This window comes from Oryx dammah, unplaced genomic scaffold (genome assembly GCF_014754425.2).
Source record: "Oryx dammah isolate SB20612 unplaced genomic scaffold, SCBI_Odam_1.1 HiC_scaffold_17, whole genome shotgun sequence".
NCBI classification, from domain to species: Eukaryota; Metazoa; Chordata; class Mammalia; order Artiodactyla; family Bovidae; genus Oryx; species Oryx dammah.
In genome coordinates, this window is record NW_024070201.1 from 47321502 (window position 1) to 47334846 (window position 13345).

At 38.4% G+C, this 13345-nt stretch overlaps 1 pseudogene; it reads left to right on the forward strand.

The window, feature by feature from the left end:
* The first annotated feature begins 12157 nt into the window (after nucleotides 1–12157).
* Nucleotides 12158–13108, forward strand: LOC120876637 (annotated as a pseudogene).
* Nucleotides 13109–13345: the final 237 nt, after the last annotated feature.

Consider the following 13345-nt stretch of genomic DNA (forward strand, 5'->3'; position numbering starts at 1 on the left):
GTTGCTAACTCATGTCTGCCTCTTGCAACCGTATGGACTGTAGCCCATCAGTCTCTGTCCATGGAATTCTCCAAGCAAGAATACTGGAGTGGGAAGCCACTCCCTTCTCCAGGGGATCCTCCTGACCCAGGGATTGAACCTGGGTCTCCTGCCTTGCAGGCAGATTCTTTACTATCTGAGTCACCAAGGAAGCCCATTTATGTCAATATCACTGTCTCAATTTGCCCCACTTTATTCTTCCACCCTGTGTCCACAAGTCCATTTTATACATCAGCATCTCTATTCCTATCTCTCAAATAGGTTCATCAGTACCATTTCTCCAGGTTCAGAAACTAACACAAGACTGTAAAGCAATTATTTTTTAATTGAAAATGAAATAATGAAAAATAAATAAAAGAGAGGAACACAAAAATTAAAAAGAAGAGAATAAAAGAGAAACTAGGAAATACTGGTAAACAGTGGCAACATCTAACACAAGTGTAGACAATCTGCTGTGTTTTCATCAGAGTACATCCCGAGAAGAATGAATCTTCTGAACATTATGTGACATTTCAAGCTACATTTATTGTCACCTCTGTTCTATCACCCATTCACTCAGTATTCTTCTTCCTATGAAATTGATGTGTGACAATTTAATAGTCTCTCAGTTCAGTTCAGTTCAGTCGTGTCCGACTCTTTGCGACCCCATGAAGTGCAGCACATCAGGCCTCCCTTTCCATCACCATCTCCCAGAGTTCACTCAAACTCATGTCCATCGAGTCTGTGATGCCATCCAGCCATCTCATCCTCTGTTGTCCCCTTTTTCTCCTGTCCCCAATCCCTCCCAGCATCAGAGTCTTTTCCAATGAGTCAACTCTTTGCATGAGTTGGCCATAGTACTGGAGTTTCAGCTTTAGCATCATTCCTTCCAAAGAACACTTGGGGCTGATGTCCTCCAGAATGGACTGGCTGGATCTCCCTGCAGTCCAAGGGACTCTCAAGAGTCTTCTCCAACACCACATTCAAAAGCATCAATTCTTCAGCGCTCAGCTGTCTTCACAGTCCAACTCTGGACATGGAACAACAGACTGGTTCCAAATAGAAATGTATCCATACATGACCACTGGAAAAACCATAGCCTTGACTAGACGGACATTTGTTGGCAAAGTAATGTCTCTGCTTTTCAATAGTCTCTACTTGCCTGGAAAATCCCATGGACAGAGAAGCCTAGTAGGCTACAGTCCATGGGGTTGCAAAGAGTCAGACACGACTGAATGACTTCACATCTCTTATTTACTGATTAACCTATGTGTGTGTGTGTGTTCAGTCAATTCAGTTGTGTACAACTCTTTGCGACCCTATGGACTGTAGCCCACTAGATTCCTTTCTCCATGAGGTTCTCCAGGCAAGAATACTGGAGTGAGTTGCCATTCCCTTCTTCAGGGGATTATCCCAACCTAGGGATTGTACCCCTGTCTCCTGTGTCTCTTGCATCTCTGGTGCATTCTTTACTCACTGAGTCACCTGAGAGCCTCCTTCAATTTCTAACAGGAAAAGAGGAAATACTCTGTCAAAAGTTTATTAAACTTGATTTCAATATGAGATGCTATATCTGGCACAGAGAAAACATGATGCCAAAATTATGCTTTTCCTCCGAATCTGAAATAATTAAAATACTTATTAGGGTAGAAATGTTATAGAAACAAAAGAGACTAAATATAGAACAGTAGAGACTAGGGAAGCCTGAGCAATGGAAGAGTTTTCCTGTACAAAAAAGGCAGAAACTTGGCTGTTCCAGCCAACTCTTAGCTTTCAGGAATAAAAGTCCTGTGTTAACGTGTTTTCAAACAAAACTACATATGTAAAATTTTAGGCTATTAAGAATAATAACAATATGATTATTTGAATAAATCTCTAGCATATGCTAACATTCTTATTCTTCTTGTGGAAATACTAAAAATGGGAATGCTGGGGCTTTATTGACTATGCCAAAGCCTTTGACTGTGTGGATCACAATAAACTGTGGAAAATTCTGAAAGAGATCGGAATACCAGACCACCTGACCTGCCTCCTGAGAAATCTGTATGCAGGTCAGGAAGCAACAGTTAGAAGTGGACACAGAACAACAGACTGGTTCCAAATAGAAAAGGAGTACGTCAAGGCTGTATATTGTCACCCTGCTTATTTAACTTCTATGCAGTGTACATCATGAGAAACACTGGACTGGAAGAAACACAAGCTGGATTCAAGATTGCCGGGAGAAATATCAATAACCTCAGATATGCAGATGAAACCACCCTTATGGCATAAAATGAAGAGGAACTAACAAGCCTCTTGATGAAAGTGAAAGAGGAGAGTGAAAAAGTTGGCTTAAATCTAAACATTCAGAAAATGAAGATCATAGCATCTGATCCCATCACTTCATGGGAAATAGATGGCAAAACAGTGGAAACAGTGTCAGAATTTTTTTTTTTGGGGGGGGGCTCCAAAATCACTGCGGATGGTGACTGCAGCCATGAAATTAAAAGACACTTACTCCTTGGAAGAAAAGTTATGACCAACCTAGATAGTATGTTCAAAAGCAGAGACATTACTTTGCCGACTAAGGTCGGTCTAGTCAAGGCTATGGTTTTTCCTGTGGTCATGTATGGATGTGAGAGTTGGACTGCGAAGAAGGCTGAGTGCCAAAGAATTGATGCATTTGAACTGTGGTGTTGGAAAAGACTCTTGAGAGTCCCTTGGACTGCAAGGAGATCCAATCAGTCCATTCTGAAGGAGATCAGCCCTGGGATTTCTTTGGAAGGAATGATGCTAATGCTGAAACTCCAGTACTTTGGCCACCTCATGCAAAGAGTTGACTCATTGGAAAAGACTCTGATGCTGGGAGGGATTGGGGGCAGGAGGAGAAGTGGATGACAGAGAATGAGATGGCTGGATGGCATCATGGACTCGATGGCCGTGAGTCTGAGTGAACTCCGGGAGTTGGTGATGGACAGGGAGGCCTGGCGTGCTGCGATTCATGGGGTTGCAAAGAGTCGAACACAACTGAGCGACTGAACTGAACTGAACTGAAGGTTAAATTTAAAACAAATTTCAAACTTCTCTCACTAATGGCCAAACAATTTTACACTCCCATCAGCAGTGTATGAGAGTTCTGGATGTTCCTCATTATCCCCAGGGATTGACAATGTCAATCTTTCAATCTTCATTTATTGTAGTTGATGAGTAATTATATCTGATCGTAATTTTAATTTACATCATCTAACAGATGCTGTGATTCTTTACATGTGCTTATGTGCTATATGTATCTTTTTGTGTATTTATGTGAAGTAACTTAAAAATCTCTGTAACATATTTTTAGAAATATTCCCCAATATTTCTTAATGTACTAATATTTCTGAGTCTATATGTATTTTAGTTAGTTTTCTATCTAATAATGATTATAACTTTACACTCTACTGTCTTCTGTGCTGCTGCCATCATCTCACGAAGGGTGAAACCTTTAAGAGTTACTAAAAAGAATTATTTTTAATGAGTTTTTTATTGTTGTGAATGTTTGTGCATTTCCTAAATAAAAAAATTTTGGCAATGTATTTTGCAAATATTTCCTCCCAGTAGCTGGTTTTAACTTAATCTAATAGCATGTTAACAGATATTTTTGATTTTCATGAAGCCTGCTGCTGCTTAGTCACTTCAGTTGTGTCTGACTCTGTGTGACCCCATAGACAGCAGCCCACCAGGCTCCCCCAACCCTAGGATTCTCCAGGCAAGAACACTGGAGTGGGTTGCCATTTTCCTTCTCCAACGCATGGAAGTGAAAAGTGAAAGTGAAGTTGCTCAATCATGTCCAACTCTTAGCGACCCTAATTTATCTCTTTATGTTCTCAGATTATGCTTTTTCATCCTTTCTAGGAAATCTTTGCCTAATATGGTAACAAAAGTGTTCTTATGTTTAGCTTTATAATCCATTTCAAGTTATTTTATTATCATTTGTTAAAAACAAAGCTAATTTTTTTAAATGGCTATCCTGTTGTTTAAATATTATTTGTATAAAAGACCTATTTTCCATTGAATTATCTCAACATTGTTTTTGAGAATCAATTGATTTTTTATGTAGCAATTAATACTGACCTCATATTTTGTATGTTTTTTGGCAGTTTAACAGATTTTGGAGATAGAAGTCATTCAATGACTCATATTATTAAAATAAGAGATGGACAGAAAACAGTTCTTAGGTCTTACTCTGCTAATGACCTAGATTGCAAGACTGACGTTTGCTTCATAATGAGTACATATCTGTAATCATGGTAAACAAATTAAAATTGATGATGTTCTATGTTAAACAATATTTAATAACTTTTCTAAAAAAATGAACAAGAAAAATAGAAGGGAAAAAGAAAGAAAGGAAGGAAAATCCAACAAGCATAAGGATTGATTTAGGTATGAAGGTATTTTTAAATGTTAAAATAAAGAAAAAGTAAATTTATCCTTCTGGGAGCAAAATTAACTGGGGACAGTTTTGCAAATATATTCACATGAACTGAAATCTGAATAAGATATGCTAGCCTTCTATAATAGAGAAGGCGATGGCACCCCACTCCAGTACTCTTGCATGGAAAATCCCATGGACAGAGGAGCCTGGTAGGCTGCAGTCCATAGGGTTTCGAAGAGTCGGACACGACTGAGTGACTTCACTTTCACTTTTCACTTCCATGCGTTGGAGAAGGAAATGGCAACCCACTCCAGTGTTCTTGCCTGGAGAACCCCAGGGATGGGGGAGCCTGGTGGGCTGCTGTCTATGGGGTCGCACAGAACTGGACACAACTGAAGTGACAACAGCAGTAGCAGCAGAAGCAGCCTTCTTTAATGGGAACAGAGTGAAGAAAATGAAAAAAAAAATTGTGTTGGAGTATTGTTCTAGTAGATGACATGTTGAAGGTAACTGATTTATTTTAAGTAGATTAAAATTGCCAACATATTTGTATAATTTGAGCAAAAGGACTCAGGTAAGAACTTGGGGAAACATCAAAATTTATACTCAATTGACTGCAAGGAGATCCAATCAGTCCATTCTAAAGGATATCAGTCCTGGGTGTTCTTTGGAAAGAATGATGCTAAAACTGAAACTCCAGTACTTTGGCCAACTCATGCGAAGAGTTGACTCATTGGAAAAGACTCTGATGCTGGGAGGGATTAGGGGCAGGAGAAAAAGGGGACGACAGAGAATGAGATGGCTGGATGGCATCACGGACTCAATGGAGGTGAGTTTGAGTGAACTCCAGGAGATGGTGATGGACAGCGAGGCCTGGTGTGCTGCAATTCATGGGGTCGCAAAGAGTTGGACACGACTGAGCAACCGAACTGAACTGAACTGAACTGAATTGAGAGAGAACAGGTGATAAATGAAATGGTATATCAGCAAATAAAAGATAGGCTGAAGAGAAGTACAGATGTCCGTTGGACCTCTGAATCAATTCCATTCAACATGAATCAGTATAATGTTTTTGTTCTCCTCCACAGAAGAATTTCTGGAAAGAAAATTTAGGATCTTTTTCTTTTCATCATATCTCTTAATCACCCTGAAATCCATTGGAAATAACCTCCTTCAGCCCACAGAAAAGATTTCTCCTAAATTTGCCAACATGTCTAAGCTACATCAAGTATATCTAAAATTTAGTTACATTTAAGAAAGTCTAAAAACTGGGTAAAATGTCAAAGAGAAAGGTATCATGTGTCTAAAACTTTCTTAGAATTTATTTGCACTCATGATAAAAGATATCTTAATTTGTCTCTCTTTATTTCCCAAAACTTGAAGATATATTTTCTTAATTAAAAGCACATGGAATGATACCGTCATATATCTGACACACATAATACCTTCTTTATGAAGGAAGAGAGGAAGAAAAGAGGGAAAATTGTAAAGTGAGCGATGGAAAATTTTATTCATGTGTACAATTTAGTCAGAACTCTCTCTAGTAGGATTTATAAATGTCAACCACTATTGGTCACTCTAAGAAATAAACAAAAAAAGTACTGAATATACAAAAATAGCCTCAATAAAATACAAATCAAAGGAGTGAAATGAGGAAATGAGAAGTGCATAATAAAATAGCATATGGATACAGATTTTTCCTCTAAAAATGCTTCATTGAAAGAAAGTGTCACAGGTTATTTATTCAAGTAGAAATCATTGGCAAAGAAATTTCTATATTTAAGTAGAGCTTAGATTTTTTGGCAAATTAGGAGATCCAGAAAAACAACTGAGATATAAAAAGAACACTGGTATATATAAATATCTCTTATTCATTTTATGCAAGAGAAAAATAGCAGAGAAGGGATGTGTCTCTAAGTATAATAATAATTTCAGGGATATTAGGTGTGGATGAACCCAAGGGGACATAATTATAATTTGCTGGGTCCCTTGTGGTTTAACTGATGGCTAATAAACCCCTCACTTTATGTTTATAAATCCTCCTTCTCCACACATTCATTATAGAACATAAACTGATGGGTAGCAGCTTTCTTATTCAATTCAAACTAAATAAATTGGTGTTATGCCTCCAAGTAATATAGATCTTGCCCTGGCTTTTATTAGAAAATGAACACCAATATATGATTTAAAACAGACTTACAAAATATGTAGAATGTCTGTTATAGAGACCAGAGAAAAGCATGAAAGGCTGTCCCAGAGATGTTTCCCCATTGCAGATGACTCCATACAAAATGGATTCGTGTTCCTGATGTTGAATGAGTGTTGTTACAGAGGGTCCAAATAGAATGAAGAGGAACTGAGAACATGTAACACAAACAAGAAGGGGCAGTGTGTTATAAGAGCTGAGTGATGTTAATATGAAGAACTGACAATACTTTTCTGACAATCTAGTGAAAGCAGAACCAGCACCCAACAATTAGCAAGTAAGTTTCACTATTCCCAAGTTTACCTCCATAATGTTTCATTGCCATATTTTTCAATAATAATCATTCTATTCCATCAACCCTGTGCTTAATTATGTATTTTCCACCTGACATTCCACTGTCTGTACTTATCAGATCAAACTCAAATATTGCTCCTACATCTTAAAAAACTCAGAAACTGTGGTTGTTTTTAAAGGATTTCTATTTTAATTCTTATTATGTTTTAGAAAGAAAAATGATTATTATTTGCCAGTGAGGTATGGATTGATCATAAAATTAGTCATTGAGGAGCAAACCTATGGATATCTAACTGCTTCTTTTAGTGACTAGTCTATCATAGGTAATTGTCAACTGATACAGGCTACAGAATTAAAATGACTTATTGATTCCTTCATTTGTGGTTTAGCAACAGGAACCATAGCGGCTTCCTGTGTTACTGCCCTATTTGTTGACATTCATTGTAGGGCTAGCTGATCATCAGTTTACTCATATGAAGCAACTTTATCAAAGAATCTATAAAAAAAAACTTATCCCTATTTTGACAGAATTACAAATATCTCTCTAATGTATGGTTTGAGGATTTTTTTTTTTTTGCTTCAAAATATGCAATGTATGCAATGCAAAATATGCAATAGGAAATGCTTTTGATCAGATAACAGCTTTCATATAATGGATAAGCTCCAAAGTTTTCACAAAAAGTCAATGAATTGAGTAATGATTACTTTTTTTAAGTTGTTCTAAATTTCTCATCTTAAATATTTCTGAAATTCCAAGGTCAGTTCTCTGTCTTCTCTGTTTAGTTCTATATTTGAATTCTTTTAGGGAACACATCCTTCCACCACTTCATTTTCTAATAATTTCTTAAGCCTCAGCTCAGAAAAAATGACTAAAGTGTTACAGACTTTCTGTTTTTCATGAAAAATTAATGAGCCTAAATTAGTCAAATCTTATGCTAATGATAGCTCTGAAAATTTTAAACCCAAGAATCAGTCATTCATGCCCGACTCTTTGTGAACCAATGGATAGCAGCAGCCCAGGCTCCCCTGTCCATCACCAACTCCTGGAGTTTACTCAAAGAATGTCCATTGAGTCGGTGATGCCATCCAACCATCTCATCTTCTGTTGTCCCCTTCTTCTCCCACCTTCAATCTCTCCCAGCATCTGGGTCTTTTCAAATGAGTCAGACCTTCACATCAGGTGGCTAAAGTGTTGGAGTTTCAGATTCAACATTAGTCCTTCCAGTGAATATTCAGGACTGATTTCCTTTAGGATGGACTGGTGGGATCTCCTTGCTGTCCAAGGGACTCTCAAGAGTCTTCTCCAACAACACAGTTCAAAAGCATCAATTCTTCGGTGCTCAGCTTTGTTCACAGTCCAACTCTCGCATCCATACATGACCACTGGACAAACCATAGCCTTGACTAGATGGACCTTTGTTGGCAAAGTAATGTTTCTGCATTTTAATATGCTGTCTAAGTTGGTCATAGCTTTTCTTCCAAGGACCAAGTGTCTTTTAATTTCATGGCTTCAGTCACCATCTGCAGTGATTTTGGAGCCCCAAAAAATTTGCCTTGAAGTGATGGATGCCATGATCTCAGTTTTCGGAATGTTGAGTTTTAAGCCAACATTTTCACTCTCCTTTTTCACTTTCAACATGAGGCTCTTTAGTTCTTCTTCACTTTCTGCCATAAGAGTGGTGTCATCTGCATATCTGAGGTTATTGATATTTCTCCCAGCAATCTTGATTACAGCTTGTGCTTCATCCATTCCAGGATTTCTCATGAGGTATCCTGCATATAAGCTAAAATAAGCAGGGTGACCATATACAGCCTTGACGTACTCCTTTCCCAATTTGGAACCAGTCTGTTGTTCCATGTCCAGTTCTAACTGTTTCTTCTTGACCCGCATACAGATTTCTCAAGAGGCAAGTCAGGTGGTCCGGTATTACCATCTCTTTCAAAATTTTCCACAGTTGGTGATCCACACAGTCAAAGGCTTTGGCATAGTCAATAAAGCAGAAATAGATGTTTTTCTGGAACTCTCTTGCTTTTCAATGATCCAGCAAATGTTGGCAATTCAATCTCTGGTTCCTCTGTCTTTCTGAAAATGAGTTTGAACATCTGGAAGTTCACAGTTCACGTACTGCTGAAGCTTGGCTTGGAGCATGTTGAGCATTACTTTACTAGCATATGAGATGAGTGCAATTGTGCAGTCATTTTAACATTCTTTGGCATTACTTGTCTTTGGGACTGGAATGAAAACTGACCTTTTCCAGTCCTGTGGCCACTGCTGAGTTTTCCAAATTTGCTGGCATATTGAGTATAGCATTTTCACAGAATCATCTTTCAGGATTTGAAATAGCTCAACTGGAATTCCATAACCTTCTCTAGCTTTGTTCCTGGTGATGCTTCCTAAGGCCCACTTGACCTCACATTCCCGGATGTCTTGCTCTAGGTGAGTAGTCAAACCATCGTGATTATCTGGGCCATGAAGATCTTTTTTGTATAGTTATATTGTGTATTCTTGTCACCTCTTCTTAATATCTTCTGCTTCTGTTAGGTTCATACCATCTCTGTCCTTTATTGTGCCCATCTTGGCATGAATTGTTCCCTTGGTATCTCTAATTTTCTTGAAGAGATCTCCAGTCTTTCCCATTCTATTGTTTTCCTCTATTTCTTTGCATTTTTCACTTAGGAAGGCTTTTTTATCTCTACTTGCTATTCTTTGGAACTATGCATTCAAATGGGTATATCTTTCCTTTTCTCCTTTGCTTTTTCTCTTCTCTTCTTTTCACAGCAACCAAGACGGATGGGTCATGGTGGAGAGTTCTGACAAACTGTGGTCCACTGGAGAAGGGAAGAGCAAACCACTTCAGTATTCTTGCCTTGAGAACCCCGTGAACAGTATGAACAGGCAAAAAGATAAGACACTGAAAGATGAACTCTCTGCTACTGGAGATCAGTGGAGAAATAACTCCAGAAAGAATGAAGAGATGGAGCCAAACCAAAAACAACACCCAATTGTGGATGTGACTGGTGATGAAAGTAAAGTCTGATGCTGTTAGAGCAATATTGTGTAGGAACCTGGAATGTTATGTTCATGAATCAAGGCAAATTAGAAATGGTCAAAGAGGAAATGGCAAGAGTGAACATTGACATTTTAGGAATCAGCAAACTAAGATGGACTGGAATGGGTGAATTTACAAATGACAATTATATCTACTACTGTGGGAAAGAATCCCTTAGAAGAAATGAAGTAGCCATCATAGTCAACAAAAGACCCAAAATGCAGTACTTGGATGCACTTCAAAAATGACAGAATGATCTCTGTTCCTTTCCAAGGCAAACCATTCAATATCACAGAATCCAAGTTTTTCCCAGACCAGTAATGATGAACAAGCTGAAGGTGACCGATTCTATGAAGACCTTCTAGAACTAACACCCAAAAAAGATGTCCTTTTCATTGTAGGGGACTGTAATGCAAAAGTAGGAAGTCAAGAAACACCTGGAGTAACAGGCAAATTTGGCCTTGGAGTACTGAATGAAACAGGGCATAGGCTAATAGAGTTTTGCCAAAAGAACCCACTGGTCATGGCAAACACCTGCTTCCAACAACACAAGAGAAGACTCTACACATAGATATCACCAGATGGTCAACACCAAAATCAGATTGATTATATTCTTTGAAGCCAAAGATGGAGAAGTTTTATATAGTCAGAAAAAAACAAGACTGGGAGCTGGCTGTGGCTCAGATCATGAACTCCTTATTGCCAAATTCAGACTTAAATTGAAGAAAGTAGGGAAAAACACTAGACCATTCAGGTATGATCTGAATCAAATCCCTTATGATTATACAGTGGAAGTGACAAATCAATTCAAGGAATTAGATCTGATAGACAGAGTGCCTAAAGAACTATGGACAGAGGTTCGTGACATTGTACAGGAGGCAGTGATCAAGCCCATCCCCGAGAAAAAGAAATTCAAAAAGGCAAAATGGTTGTCTGAGGAGGCCTTACTAGTAGTTGTGAAAGGAAGAGAAACAAAAGGTGAAAACCCAAGAGTGAAGCCTCTATTTCAATTACCCATGTTCCTATATCCATCAGTCATTAAGAATGAGTCCTCATACCTACATATTTTGCTACTGTTGCCAACATTGCTTTCTTGAGTTTTCTTGACTCTAACATTTTGTAATGTGTATTACAGAATATATTTTATTTTAAGCAGGAAAATGAAGCATTTCAGCTATTAGAAATATAGGCAAAACAGTTCAGTTTTACTAGGAACATAAAACAGTACCCAGAAACTTTGGTCCAGACTTACCAAATGTACACAGATTTGAATGATCTTTTCTAAAACTCTTCCTTCAAGTTCTTCTGAAAAGACATCTAGTTTTATACAGAGATAGATAATATATGTCATCAATACATGGACAAATATATTTTGCTTTTAGGTGACAAGTGTTCCTGTGTTTATTCTCTTTTTTAGAGAGCAACCTGCACTAATATATTATCAGACTCTCAATGTCCAAACCGAATGGCTTTGACTGAGAGACAACTGAGAATAATGAGAATGCTGAAGCAGTAAATGAAATGTGGAATATGAAGAGAATCATTAACTTCCGATTAAAATATAATTGCCAACCAAAATAAACAACTTTTTTGTTTTCACAGCTTTGAAGTGAAATGACAGACACATGAGCAGTTGAGTAAGCAGTCCTTGTGTGTTCTTGTGCGTATGTACTAAGCCACTTCAGTCGTGTCCGACTTTTTGCAACCCCATGGACTGTAGTCCACCAGGCTCCTCTGTCTGTGGGATTTTCCAAGCAAGAATACTGGAGTGAGTTGCCCTGTCCTCCTCCAGGGTACTGTCCCAACCCAGGGATTGAACCTGTGTCTCTTATGACTCCTGCATGGGCAGGTGGGTTCTTTACCACTAGTGCCGTCTGGGAACTCAGGTATTTGGTTGGCTCCAATGCAGTCGCACTGCCATGCCAATACAATTTTTATGATGGTACAGGACTTATGCATGCCATTGTTAAAAACACAATGTGTCCTTGTGGATCTTTCACCTTTTATATGATATGGATGATATGATATTTTATATGATATTATATGAGGTGGATGATATGATCTGAGAGATGACTCAATATGATGACTCAATATGAACACTCAATATGATGACTTTGGATGAAAATAAGAAGTCAAAGAGGAAGTAGCATGGACTGAGATATGTCTTTTGTTTGATTCATGAGACCCAAGGACACTATGTCCATTTAGAACACCACAGTCTTCATGCCTTCTGAGTTCACACTAATAGGGATCCCAGGCCTAGAGTCTGTGCATTGCTGGGTTGGGATTCCATTTTGTGCCATGTATCTCATGGCTATGATTGGAAACTCCTTGCTTCTCATCATCATCAAATCAGAACACAGTCTCCATCAGCCCATGTACATTTTTCTAGGCATGCTAGGAGTCACAGATATTGCTCTCAGCACAAGCACTGTGCCCAAGATGCTTGGAATCTTCTGGTTTCATGTACCAGAAATACATTTTGATTGTTGCCTGCTTCAAATGTGGCTCATCCACACATTTCAGGGCATAGAGTCAGGCATCTTGCTGGCCATGGCCTTGGACCGCTATGTAGCCATCTGTCATCCACTCAGACATGCTGCCATCTTCTCTCACCAGTTAGTCACTCAAATAGCAGTAATGGTAACACTCAGGGCTGCCATTCTTGTAGCACCATGCCTAATACTGATAAAGATTCGATTACAATTTTACCATACAACAGTCATCTCTCATTCCTACTGTGAACATATGGCTGTTGTGAAACTAGCTGCAGAAGATATCAGGGTCAACAAAATCTATGGTTTGTTTGTGGCCTTCACTGTTGCTGGGCTTGACATTGTGTTAATCACGTTGTCCTACATACAGATATTCGTCACAGTTTTTCGTTTGCCTCAGAAGGAGGCTAGGTTGAAAGCATTCAACACTTGTGTCGCTCACATCTGTGTCTTCCTGCAGTTCTACTCCCTTGGTTTCTTCTCCTTCTTTGCACATAGATTTGGTTCCCACATCCCTCCTTATATTCACATCCTCTTTTCTAGCACTTATCTGCTGGTCCCTCCATTTCTCAATCCACTTGTTTATGGTGCAAAGACCAAGCAGATCCGTGTCCATATGGTAAAAATATTTTGTTCAAAAAATTTACTGTGAGAAAAACTTTTATGTTTACATTTTGTGAGTAGTAACACTTTTCCCCAACATGATAAAACAGCAGATTCATTGTTATTGGAAATGTTTTTTTCCAATAACAAGTTTTGCTCAAGTTTTCTATTTAATTTTTTTTTTTCAATTTGCAAGCATGTTAGCTATTGCCTATTAGCCCATGACAGCAGTCAATAGGATTGTGGATCCTAGATGGGTAATGAGAATGATAAGCATAAAGGGGGA